Raw genomic sequence first — 12514 nt, forward strand, 5'->3', positions numbered from 1 at the left:
GAGAATAGGGCAAGGGATGAGGATTCTCAGTCTGGGTCCTTTCCAGCCAAGTCTTTGGCCTCCAGGGAAGTGAAATGAGCTGAGGGTTCCAAGCTGGGGTGCTCTGTCGTTGGGCTATGGCAGAGATAAGCACTAAAGGGCAGAAAGGAAGGAGGAGGTGGCCGTGACTGTGGGTCCTGAGAGGTAGGCCCCACACTGGGTAGCCTTGGGGCCATACCCTCTGTTTGTTTGGGGGGATGCTGGAGATCCAGCTGGGGAGACTCCCGCACACTGAATAAGCACTGCCCGCCCCCATATCCACCGCGCCTCTCCAGCCCCGGAGAACCTGGGAGAAAGCAAAGCAGGCTTGGAGGTTCCCCAAGATGAGGTGGGCAGCAAACGGGGAGTAGGGAGGAGAGAAAAGGGGGAAGGGGAAAAAGGAGAGAGTAGAGGCAAGAAGGAGAGAGAAGCAGAAGCAAGAAGAGAAGGGAAGGTGGGAAGGAGAGGAGGAGGGAAGAAGAAAAAAATGAAGGGAGGGAGGAGAGGAAGATGAAGAAGGTTGTGGCGATCATGATAATGATGACGACGAACTGGCAGAAATGTCCGACAAGGAAAAAGAATCCCCTTGAAAGAGGCACAGAGGTTGGGGGAGACTGAGGAGTGGTGACCGCTGCAGAGGAGGAGACAGCAAGCAAAGTCCAAGCTGCCTTCCCAGTCCAACTGCCGCCCTCAAGATGCAGACCTGAGCGCCCTCAGGATGCAGACCTGAGCGGGGAACGCTGCAGCTCCTCCCCTCCCCACCTAGCCTCCACAACCAGAGACCAGAGGGACCCCTCCTGGCCTGCTCTGAACAGCCAGCCTCCCCATGCTTGATCAGGAGTCCCGACGGTCTCACCAGTCCCCCACCCTCTCTCTGTAGCTCCCCCGTCACCTGCTTCCCCGAGGCAGACCCTGAGGAGCCAGAGCAGCAGCAACGTGGGTGCGGCAGGCTGGGAGCAGAACCGGATCCAGAGCCGACTGCTTTGAGGACAGAGCCAAGTGTGTGAGCTGCGAGCCATGGTTCATGGCCCACACACAGTGGACTGTTTTTCTGCCCTGCCTGGCATAAAAAACGGACGGAACGACTTCACCTTTGAGCTCCGCAGCCTCCCTCTCTTCTCCCTGCTACCCCGACCTCAGTGCTGTCGAAAGGGAGGGGACAGCAAGCTAGGACCTGCCTATTAGGGGCCAGGTGGGAGAGCCGCAGGCCTGGCCTGTTCTGCCAGGCTCCATCCTTTCTAAGGACGCTGCCTTCCTCCCCCTGCTTCCCCTAGAGTACACACCAGAACAAAGCCTCTGTTTGGCATCAGCCCTTCCGCTTTGTTTCAGGCCCTCTCTGCCCTCTCTCTACCCTAACAGCCACCGGGCTTTGGGGCTGCGACTCTTCTGGAGAATAACCCATAATTCAACCGGAAGTCTTTTCACTATCAGAAGAGCTGGACTGGGTGGGTCCCAGGAAGGAAAACCAGCTAGCCATGGAAACACAACTGCAGGTTTAGCGTTGAAGGCGACGGCAGACACTGTTGCTTGAAGAAGTAGGTTTGTGGGGCTTGGGAGATGACTCCACCAGTACAGCGCTTGTTTGGCAATCCTGAAGACCAGAGTTCAAATCCCCAGCGCCCAGAGGTGTGGCAGAGCGAGTGTCTGTAACCCCAGGACTAGGGAAGCAGAGACTGGCAGATTCTAAAGGCTCTGGCTGGCTAGTCTAACCACTGTGAGCACTCCTCAATCAGTGGGAGACCTTACATGGAAAAATAAGGTGGAGAGTGAGTGAGAAAAGCCTACCCCGATGCTGTCCTCTCTCTGCACTCCTCCCCAGACAGACAGACACAAAGGAGGAGGGGCCTAGGAAGAGGAAGGGAAACAGCAGAGGCAGCAGAAATGACGATGATGATGATTAGGGGCCGGGGGTAGTGATGCACACCTGTTACCCATGAATTCAGAAGCTACGTGCTGGCCGGTGTTTGGTGTTTGGTGAACTTGACTGAAGCAGAATCGTAAAAACTCGGAGGCAGAAATTGGGGCTCAACCTGAAGGTCAGAAAAACAAAGCAGCCAGCCACTGGCTCTTACTTCGACCTCAGTCTAAAAGGGCCATCCTGCCTCCAGGATTCTCAGAATGAGACTGAGAGCTGTCTCCTCCTGTCTTATATTCCTCTCTAGTTCTGGGATTAAAGGTGTGCACCACTGGGGATTAAAGGCGTGCACCGCCCGGGGTTCTACGGCAACTAGTGTGGCTACTGGGATTAAAGTGTGTGTCACGCTGCCTGGTCTGTAAGGCTGACCTGTAGGGCTGTTTTGCTCTCTGGTCTTCAGGCAAGCTTTGTTTATTAAAATACAAGTGAAATGTCACTCACCTGACATGATGACTAGACATTTCCGGGAACGGGGATCTCAACTGGGAAAAAAGAAAAGAAAACAAGCAAATGACAACCAGTAGGCAAGCCTGTGGGCATATTCTTTTTTTTTTTTTTTTTTGCTTTTAAAAAGCTTATTCAGAATACCCACTTGTAGAAGTTCACATAATTTTACAGATCATTGGAGAAATTCTTTTCTCTCTGCAAACACAACGGGTTAGGAACAATAGATTAGAAATGTATACATTACAAAAACTCCTGTGACTATCTGCACATTTACCGTGTGCCTCACGAGAACTCAGCAGTGTGCAGGAACCACACACTTGTAGCCTATCATACAGAACCGGCCAGTGGTGGTGCTCGACTTTATAAGCAGCCATTAACTGATGCATTTAAAACTAAATGTGTATTTAACATGCCAAAAAGTGAAAGTAAATTCAGCCGAAGGTCTGTGGTTCATCATTCAAATGTTTCATGGCATTTCTTTCAAATAAAGAATTGCAATATTATGATACTGAAGTAATTTTCATGACAAATGAAGAGGCTAATTTTTCTAAATACCTCACAGAGTATAGACACATTCATTTTCGTCAAGGTTTTCCTGTGGCTCTCACTAAATATGCCACTCTTAGTGATAGGACATTGGTCCTGTACAATTTTAACAGTCCATCTTCATTTAAAAATTGTAACAAAAGGGGCTGGAGGGATGGCTCAGTGGTTAAGAGCACTGACTGCTCTTCCAGAGGACCCGGGTTCAATTCCCAGCACCCAAATGGCAGCTCACAACTGTCTGAAGATCTAGTTGCAGGGGATCTGACACCTTCACACCAATGCACATAAAATAAAAAAATTAAATAAACATTATAAAAAACTGTAACAAAATAATATCATAATTGTAACAAAAAGCGAATATACTAAACCCACAAAATATCTAACAAAATTAGATAAAATTATGCAGTGGTGGCAGGTTATACATTTTAAGGAATCTCTTAACACACTTAGTCAAATATGAAAGAGAGGTTGAAATGTAAACTTATTGAATTATGGGAGATTCCCCCCATAGGTCAAATTGGAAACTTTGATATAGACATGAATATTTTCATTATTTATATTTAACATAATTCAAAATAATCTGCACTCTTATGTATGGTTCATTTTATGCCATCATCCCTGTACATAAAAGCCAAACAAAACTATTTACTGCTGACTAGAAATGCTAAACACTGGAAAAAGACGAAATTTTATACATTTGTTTTTAAATTTTTGATGAAGATATTCTTCAAAAAGTTAAAAATGCCTTCCACAAGTCTGTGAATATGGCACGAGACACCCAAAACAGTGTAAACTCCATCAAAAAAGGCACAGCTTACGATACTCAGAATAATCTGACAAGTTTACTTTAATGATGTCTGAGTACAAATATATTTGAAATAGGTAACTAGACAAAACCTTGTAAGAGTACTGCTTACATATTCTTCAGCTATAGAGAAGGAAATAAAGAGACAGAGACATGACCCTTTATGACAAGTAAGCCTACAGACACGTTGAACACATTATAGTTCTCTAACACAAAATAAGAAAAATATTTCCTTAAAGGCACAAAAGCATGAAATAGTAAATGAGGACTGTATCTTACCAGGCCAACTTTTCATTTATTTTTTTTTTTTTATTTTTTGGTTTTTCGAGACAGGGTTTCTCTGTAGCTTTGGAGCCTGTCCTGGAGCTAGCTCTTGTAGACTAGGCTGGCCTCGAACTCACAGAGATCCGCCTGCCTCTGCCTCCCGAGTGCTGGGATTAAAGGCGTGCGCCACCACTGCCCGGCCAGGCCAACTTTTCAATGGAATGCAGTTGTCTACTGAGCTGTGACAAAGATTAGCGCTGTTCCTAAGTCAATACCAAACGAGTAGCGACAGGAATCACACGCTGTCTACTGCCGTAGCCTTTTCTAGCCAGGGCAACAGCGAAAGACATTTAACAACCAAAAAATGAAAATGGGAATAACTATTACGTCATCTAAATTTCCATGTGAGAAAATAATGTTTTAGATAAATGAAGAAAACGGGTCATAGAGTCACAAACCCAAGAGACCATGTGGAGTTTTCAGACATTTTGGAATGGTGCGTCACGCACCTTATGAATCCATTTATGAAGAGAGATCACCTGTGGGCATATTCTTAATAGATGACAGATGGGAGGAGCACAGCCCACTGTGGGTGGCACCGCCCCTAGGCTGGTGGTCCTGGGTGTTATAAGAAAGCAGGGAAAGAAAGAAAGAAAGAAAGAAAGAAAGAAAGAAAGAAAGAAAGAAAGAAAGAAAGAAAGAAAGACAGAGAGAGAGAGAGAGAGAGAGAGAGAGAGTGAGAGGGAGGGAGGGAGGGAGGGAGGGAGGGAGGGAGGGAGGGAGGGAGGAAGGAAGGAAGGAAGGAAGGAAGGAAGAAAAGCCAAGCAATAATGGAACACGCCTTTAATCCCGGCACTCAGGAGCAGAAACAGATGGACCCCTGAGTTAGAGGCAACCTGGTCTACAGAGCAAGTTCCAGGACAGACAGAGCTCAGTTCCTGCTTCCTGGTTTCTGCCTTGAGTTACTGCTCTGGCTTCCCTCAACGATAGAGTGTGATATGAGAATTATAAATTGAAATAAACCCTTTTCTCCCTCAAGTTGCTTTTGGTCATGTTATTTTATCTTAGCAACAGAAACCTAACTAAGACAAGGTGGAAGGGGGGAAGATCAGAAGTTCAAGGCTACCTCCCACTACATTGGTAAATAGTCTTTGTCCAAGCAAATAACCCACGCCTCTGCCCATGCAGCAACTCTCATTCAATCCAGAGGAGTGGGGTTGGCTAGAGAAAAGTCACCTTTACTCCTCAGGTGAAGGTGCTTGCCACCAAGCCTGGTAACCTGAGTTCAGTCTCCAGGACCCAAATGGTAGGGGATCTCCGACTCCCAAGAGTTGACCTCTTTAACCCAGACCGAAAGACAAATATAATATGTACTCACTCCTCACTCACAAGTGGTTTTGAGACATAAAGCAAAGAAATAAAAACAGTCTACAGTCCACAACCCCAGACTACCTAGACAACAAAGAGGGCCCTAAGAGAGACATACGTGGATCTACATAGGAAGGAGAAAAAGACACGATCTCCTGAGTTAACTGGAAGCGTGGGGGTCATGGGAGAGGGTAGAAGGGAAGTAGGAGGGGGGAGGAAAGGAAGGGAGCAGAGAAAGATGTATAACGCAATAAAAGCAATAAAAAGAGTTTACCTCTTACCTCTATTCTCACTGCGGCATGCACGCACATGCACACACACACACACACACACACACACACACACATACAATTTTTTTTAAAGGAAGCACAAGAAAGTAGGGGGGCTTTGCGGGGAGAAGGGTGGGACGGGAGAAGAAAGAGATGAGCGAGAGGACAACGGACGAAATATGATCGAAGTACAATATGTAGCTTACAGGTCACATCATACATAGGAAACATACATATTATACATATCATATCATACATAGGAAACATACATATTATACATATCATATCATACATAGGAAACAGTGAAAGGGTGCACTCTGAAAAGCAAAACAGGAGGTATTTTGATGGTATCTTTTTAAAAAAAAAACTGGGTGGCACTGGGGATCAAAGCCAGGGCCTCTTCCTGAATGCTGGCAAGCCCTTTACCACTGAACTAGAGCCCCAGCCCAGCGATTATGATTCCGAACGAGAGGCTGGGAGAGGGTTGAGCAATTAAGAGCCTGTCCCGCTCTCAATTAATCTTCCCAGCACCTCCATCCGCCAGCTCATCAACATCTGTAACTTCAGTTCCAGGGGCTCCGTTGCCCTCCTCTGATCCCTGGGGACTCCTGCATGAATGTGGTGCACATACGTATACTCGGACACACACACACACACACATTAAATAATTCCCTACACAACCTCTACTCACCCACCCCTCTTCTTCATTCGGGCAAGCATTCCCGCAGATGTTCGTTGCCCTTCAGTAAAAACAGGTAGCAACCCAAGTTGGGTTATCGCCACCCAGAAAGACGATGAGGGTTGGGTGTGTAGATCAGTGATTGTGTAGCATGCTGGCCCTCAGTTCAACCTTCAAGCGGGAGGGAGAGAGGGAGGGAGGGAGGGAGGGAGGGAGGGAGGGAGGGAGGGAGGGGAGGGAGGGAGGGAGGGGGGAGAGAGCATCACCAGGAAACCATGGATCCTTCACGCTATGGACCACCATGCTCAAATGGGAAAGCGCAGATACAAACACCAGATGCGTGACACAGCTGTCATCTTGAGAGCTGAAGGCTTATATCAAGTGTTCTGTCACGGTGGTGCAGAGGTAACTAGCACACAAGCTGAGGTTTAGCTGGAGGTCTCTGAGGTATTGGGCACTCCCACAAAGGCAACCCCGACTTCTTCCTTTCCCACATAGGCATGCAGTAAGCAACAGCTTCCTCTACCCTTTCCCTCCGAGAGCCCTCCCCACCCCGCCCCGTCACCACTGGTCCAGAACTGCGGAGGGCAGAGATCAACCTTCAGAAGCCAGTGTTCACCCTCTACCCTGTGGGTCCCAGGATCGAACTCGGGTTGTCAGGTTTGGTGACAAGTGCCTTTTTTACCAATGGAGTCAACTCCCTGGCCCCTAACCTTCAGAGTCTGTTTCCAACAGACCGAAGTCACATTCCTATAAGTGGCCAAGGCTGATGTAAGATTCTGCCACTCGCTCCAAGCAGTATGTAAGGTTAAGTTCCCTGTTTTCCATTCTTGTGGAAGGGGAAGAGCCTAGCTTCACCAAGTGTCATTAGAGCACCTAGTCACAAATGTGTTGGACTCTTATTTCCTATTTCCTAGTGACTAAAACCTGACGTGGGGCAGAGAGCTGGTTCTGCAGTTCACAGCACTTGCTGCTTTTGCAGAGGACCTGGGTTCAGTTCCCAGCACCCACATAGGGTGGCTCCAAACCACCTGCAACCCCAGCTTTAGTGAATTGACTGCCCCCTTCTGGCCTCTGTAGATCCTGTACACATACACACACCACACAAACACATACACACACACCACACACACCACACACACAAACACACACACCACACACACAAACACACACACCACACACACAAACACACACACCACACACACAAACACACACACACCACACACACATCACACATACACTCAAATAGAAAAATTTTTTTAATTAAAAAAATCTGTCCTGACTGTTTTACTGTGTATTTGTCTTTGTTTAGTTTTGACAATTTGAAAGTAATTAGAGAACATTGTGTATGTGTGTGTTTGAAGGTAATTAGAAAATATGTATTTTATAGTTGAAGGCACAACTTAAGAGAAGCCCTCTAGTCTACTGTGCACAAGGCCCTGGGCTCAGTCTCCAGAAACATCAGAAAGTAGTTACATGTTTTTCATCTGCATGTGCATGTCTGTGGTATACATATAGGTGGGCACATGTTTTGCTTGTGTGTAGACACGTATGTATGGGACTAGTCCTGCGTGTGTGTACATGTATGTGTGTGGTCAAATGATGTCAAGAATCACCCTCAATTCCTCCTGCATTATTCACTGAGGTAGTGCTGTGGGAGAATCCTCTTGTACCCTGTAAAGATTTGTCACTCGTATTGGTTTAATGAAACGCTGATTGGCCAGTAGCCAGGCAGGAAGTGTAGGTGGAGCAACCAGACTAAGAGAATTCTGGGAAGAAAAAAGGCAGAGATGGAGTCACAAACCAGACGCAGAGGAAGCAAGATGAGCATGCCTCACTGAAAAAAATAATTCTCATCTATGCTTAACCACATGGCTTGGTACCTTTTCTCAGTGAGGCATTCTCCAGAATCAAGGAGAGGACACTAGCCCCCTGGAGACAAAGTTAGAGGTGTCTGTGAGCTGTCCAACCACAGCTGTCCAGCTGTGGGCGCCGAGGAATAAATTAAAGTCCTCTGAAAGAGCAGTACCCAGTTTTAAACATAGAGCCATCTCTCCAGTCCCTTATATAAAAAAATGTAAAGGCCAGATGGACAGTTCAGTTGGTAAAGTGGTTACTTTGCTGGGAGAGTTGGTGTATCAGTCAGAAAAGGTCAGGTTACATTGCCATAACAAACGGCCCATCTAGACTGTGTTTTACAATGGCATAAGGCTGTAGCTCGTGCTATTTATTCACCCCAGTGTCTGTCTCCTCCTCCAGATTCCCTCTGCTTTGGGATCTAGAATGGTGGAGAAGCCCCTGTCTGAAAGACACTGTCGATCTCCTAGCAGAAGGCGAAACCACTGCCCTAATTTTATTTCTGTGGCTCTGATAAAAAAAAAAATAACTTAACAAAAAGTAACTTAGGGGTAACAAAAGGTAAATCAAAGCTAGGTGCTAACACTCCAGAATCAAACCAGCTGCAGAACACGGCAGGATCCCCCAAGGCAGAGCCAGCTGAAGCATGCATGTTCACTTGTTTGCTCGGATGGATATCTCTGCTCTCACACAGTTGAGGATCCCATGCCAAGGGAATCGTGCTGCCCACTGTGGACTAGCTCTTTCTACATCAATTAATATCAAGGGATGCTCCCACAGACATGCCCACAGGCCAACACAAAGCGATGATCTCTCACTAAGGCTCTCTTCCCAGAAGATTCTAGTCTGTGTCAAGTTGATCATAGACGCTAACAATCACCACGGTTAACATAGTGCTTTTGTTTGTTTGTTTTGTTTTGTTTTGTTTTGTTTTGTTTTGTTTTTCGAGGCAGGGTTTTTATGTGTAGCTTTGGAGCCTGTCCTAGAACTAGCTCTTGTAGACCAGGCTGGTCTCGAACTCACAGAGATCTGCCTGCCTCTGCCTCCCGAGTGCTGGAATTAAAGGTGTGTACCACCACGGCCGGCCAACATCTTGCTTTTAAAGGTTGTTTACAGAGATGTTGTGTGCCCATCGCCGTGGTCTGCTGGCTAAGGCAAGTGGTGTGCTTTTCATGGAATAGACAGGACATTAGGGAGAGACAGTGAAAGTCAGATACCAACCTCCATATCAAAGAGATGCAGGGACATACAATTGGTCCAGAAAAAGAAAACTAATTCCAATCAGTAACACAATATACCACAGATAAGATCCCTGGAGTGGTTATGATTCCTGCCAATCAGTATCTGACAGTGGAGAGATTTCTCAGCAGGTAAAGTGCAAGCTCAAGGAATAGAGTTCAACCCTCGGCACATGCTAAACAAATCCAGGTACTGCGGTGCACACTTGTAACCTTAGGCCTGGAGCGATAAAGATGGAAGGGTCCACTGGCCGGCCAGCCTAGCCTACTTGACAAGCTCCGGGTTCAATGAGCAACCCTGCCTCAAAAAACAGAGTGGAGCTGGGGGTACAGCTCAGTGGCTAAAGTGCTTGCCTTGCAAGCTTCAGGACAGGGATTTGGATCCCTAGAAACCTATGGATATTTCAGGCAGGAAGGGGCACCTCTAATTCCAACCCTGGGAGGTGGAGACAAGGGATTCCCAAAGCAAGCCAGCAAGCAAAATTAGCCATGTCAGTGAGCTCTGGGTTTGACTGAGACACCCTGCCTCAGTGAATTAAGGAAGAAAGGCAGCTGTGGATGAAATCAGATATCAACCTTGAGTCTCCACATGCATGGGCACACAAGTGCATGGGCACCCTCCCACCTGTGTGCATGCGCGCGCGCACACACACACACACACACACACACACACACACACACACACACGCACGCGCGAGGCATAGAAACAAAACCGCGGACAGCACCAGAGGGAGCGCGGTGGAGGTTTTTCTCTGGCCCCCACCCCCACACACATGTGCGCGCACACAGCATGCACACATACACCAGGTAATGCAGTTTATTTAGCAAGCACCACGGCTGCTTGCTGTAGTTTCACTTCTGTTTCTGTGCTAATGTGACCCGGGGGGAAAAAGAAACTTAGGAGAGACGGTAGTTTGTGCGCCTCGCAGTTCCAGGTCATAGCCCATCACTGTGGGGAAGTCAAGGCAGGATCCCGAGGCAGCTAGTGACATCGCAGTCACAGCCAAGAGCAACGAGAAATGAATGCAGGTACCAAACTCTCTGCTTGATTGTGCTCGGCTCACTTGCGTTCGCCTGTTCCTGGTTCGGCAGCCTAGGGAATGGCGCCCCGCACGGTGGGCTGGATCTTCTCACGTCGACTAACTTAAGACAGTCTCCCAAAGGCGTGCCCACACCAGCCCCATGTAGACCACCCCTTATTGGAACTCTTTTCTCCAGCGATCCTGGGTCGTGTGAAGTGGACAGTTTAAATTACCGGAGTGCTCAGGGGAGTATCACCAGAGGCCTCTATCAGTGGGAAGAGGGTGGCTTTAACCCAAGCTCCTCTCAATGTTGAGATCATATGAGAAACATGGATGGTTATGACTTATGTCTCTTTTTGGCCATTGTGTGAGCATAGTAAAAACTACTGGGGTTGGATGCAAGATGATAGAATCATAAAAATAAATAAGAAAACTTAAAGATGATAGAATAAAATTATCAATAAATTTTGTTTTCTTTTGTTGTTTAATTTTTTTATTATATCTGCTGGGGACTGCATATCACAGCTTGTGTGTGTAGGTTAGAGGGCAATTTGTGACAGCTGATTCTCTCTTTCAAGCATGTAGATCCCAGGAAATAAACTCGGGTCATTAGGCTTGGTGGCAAGCACCTTTGCCCTCCCAGTCATCTTGTTGACTCTTGTGGTAGCTTTGAGATAGGGTTTCATGTAGCCTAGGGATGGCCTCAAACATGTTACATAGACAAGACTGACCCTTCTGTGTGTTAGGGTGGCAACTATTTACCACCGTGCCCAACTTTCAACATCTCTTTTTAAAAATTACATTAATTACATTTATGTATTTATTGTTTTTGTTTTTTGAGACAGGAACTCACTCTGTACACCAGGCTGGCCTCGAACTCACAAAGATCCACCTGCCTCTGCCTCTGCCTCCCGAGTGCTGGGATTAAAGGCATGTACTACCACCGCCTGACCTATTTACTTATTACATGTGTATTTATTTATTTGAAGGTGTGAATGCCACAGCTTAAATGTGAAGATCAGAGGGCCACCTGACAGTGAGTTCTCCTTCACCATGTGGGTCTCAGGGAACAGCCTTTGTGGCAAGCATCTTTAACAGCTGATCCACTGAACCACCCTTTAGCATTGTCTTTGCTTGTTCTGAGACAGGCTCTCTCTATGTAACCCTAACTGTCCTGGAATTCCTTGTGTAGACCAGGCTGACCTTGGGCTCGCAGAGATCTGTCTGCTGAGATTAGAGGTGTGTGTGCCACCAGGAATGGTTTTCTCAACATCTTAAAATGAAGCGTTAAAGCAATATTGAGAGACCAGGTATGGTGGCACATACCTTAATTCTAGCGTTTGACTAGCAGAGGCAAATGGATCTCTGTGAGTCCGAGACCAGCTTGGTCTACATAAAAAGTTCCAGGACAGCCAGAGTTACATAGTGAGACCCTGCCTCAGAAGAAAAAAAAATCAATATTGAGAATAAAGATATATTTACAGATGACTATATATATCACAACCCATTTACATGATTTGATTTTTTATTTGTTTTCTACCTGTTTTCTCTCTCTATCTGTGTGTATGTGTGTGTTTGTGTGTATGTATGTGTGCATGTAGCAGGGCAAATATATATTCATTAAGGAAAAGTGAGAAAGAACTCCAGCAGAGAGGAAGGGTTCTAATGGATGAACATCCTGTGTGCATGTATGTGTGATGTGTGTGACAGATATATATATATATATATATATATATATATATATATATAGGATAACACCCAAGATAATATGTGAAATATATATACACATATTTAAGAGAGAGATAAATATTGCTGGGTGGTGATGGCACAGACCTTTAATCCCAGCACTCAGGAGGCAGAGGCAGCAGATCATTGTGAGTTCAAGGCAGAGTGAGTTCCAGCTAGGTCTACACAGAGAAACCCTGTCTCAAAAAAACAAAAATAAATTTTAAAAAGGGGTGCTGGAGAGATGGCTTGGTGGTTAAGAGCACTAACTGCTTTTCCAGAGGACCTGGGTTCAACTCCCAGCACCCATATGGCAGCTCACAACTGTCTGTAAAAAGTTTCAGGGGATCTGACACCAATG

This window comes from Arvicola amphibius, chromosome 10 (assembly GCF_903992535.2).
Source record: "Arvicola amphibius chromosome 10, mArvAmp1.2, whole genome shotgun sequence".
In the NCBI taxonomy this organism is placed as follows: Eukaryota; Metazoa; Chordata; class Mammalia; order Rodentia; family Cricetidae; genus Arvicola; species Arvicola amphibius.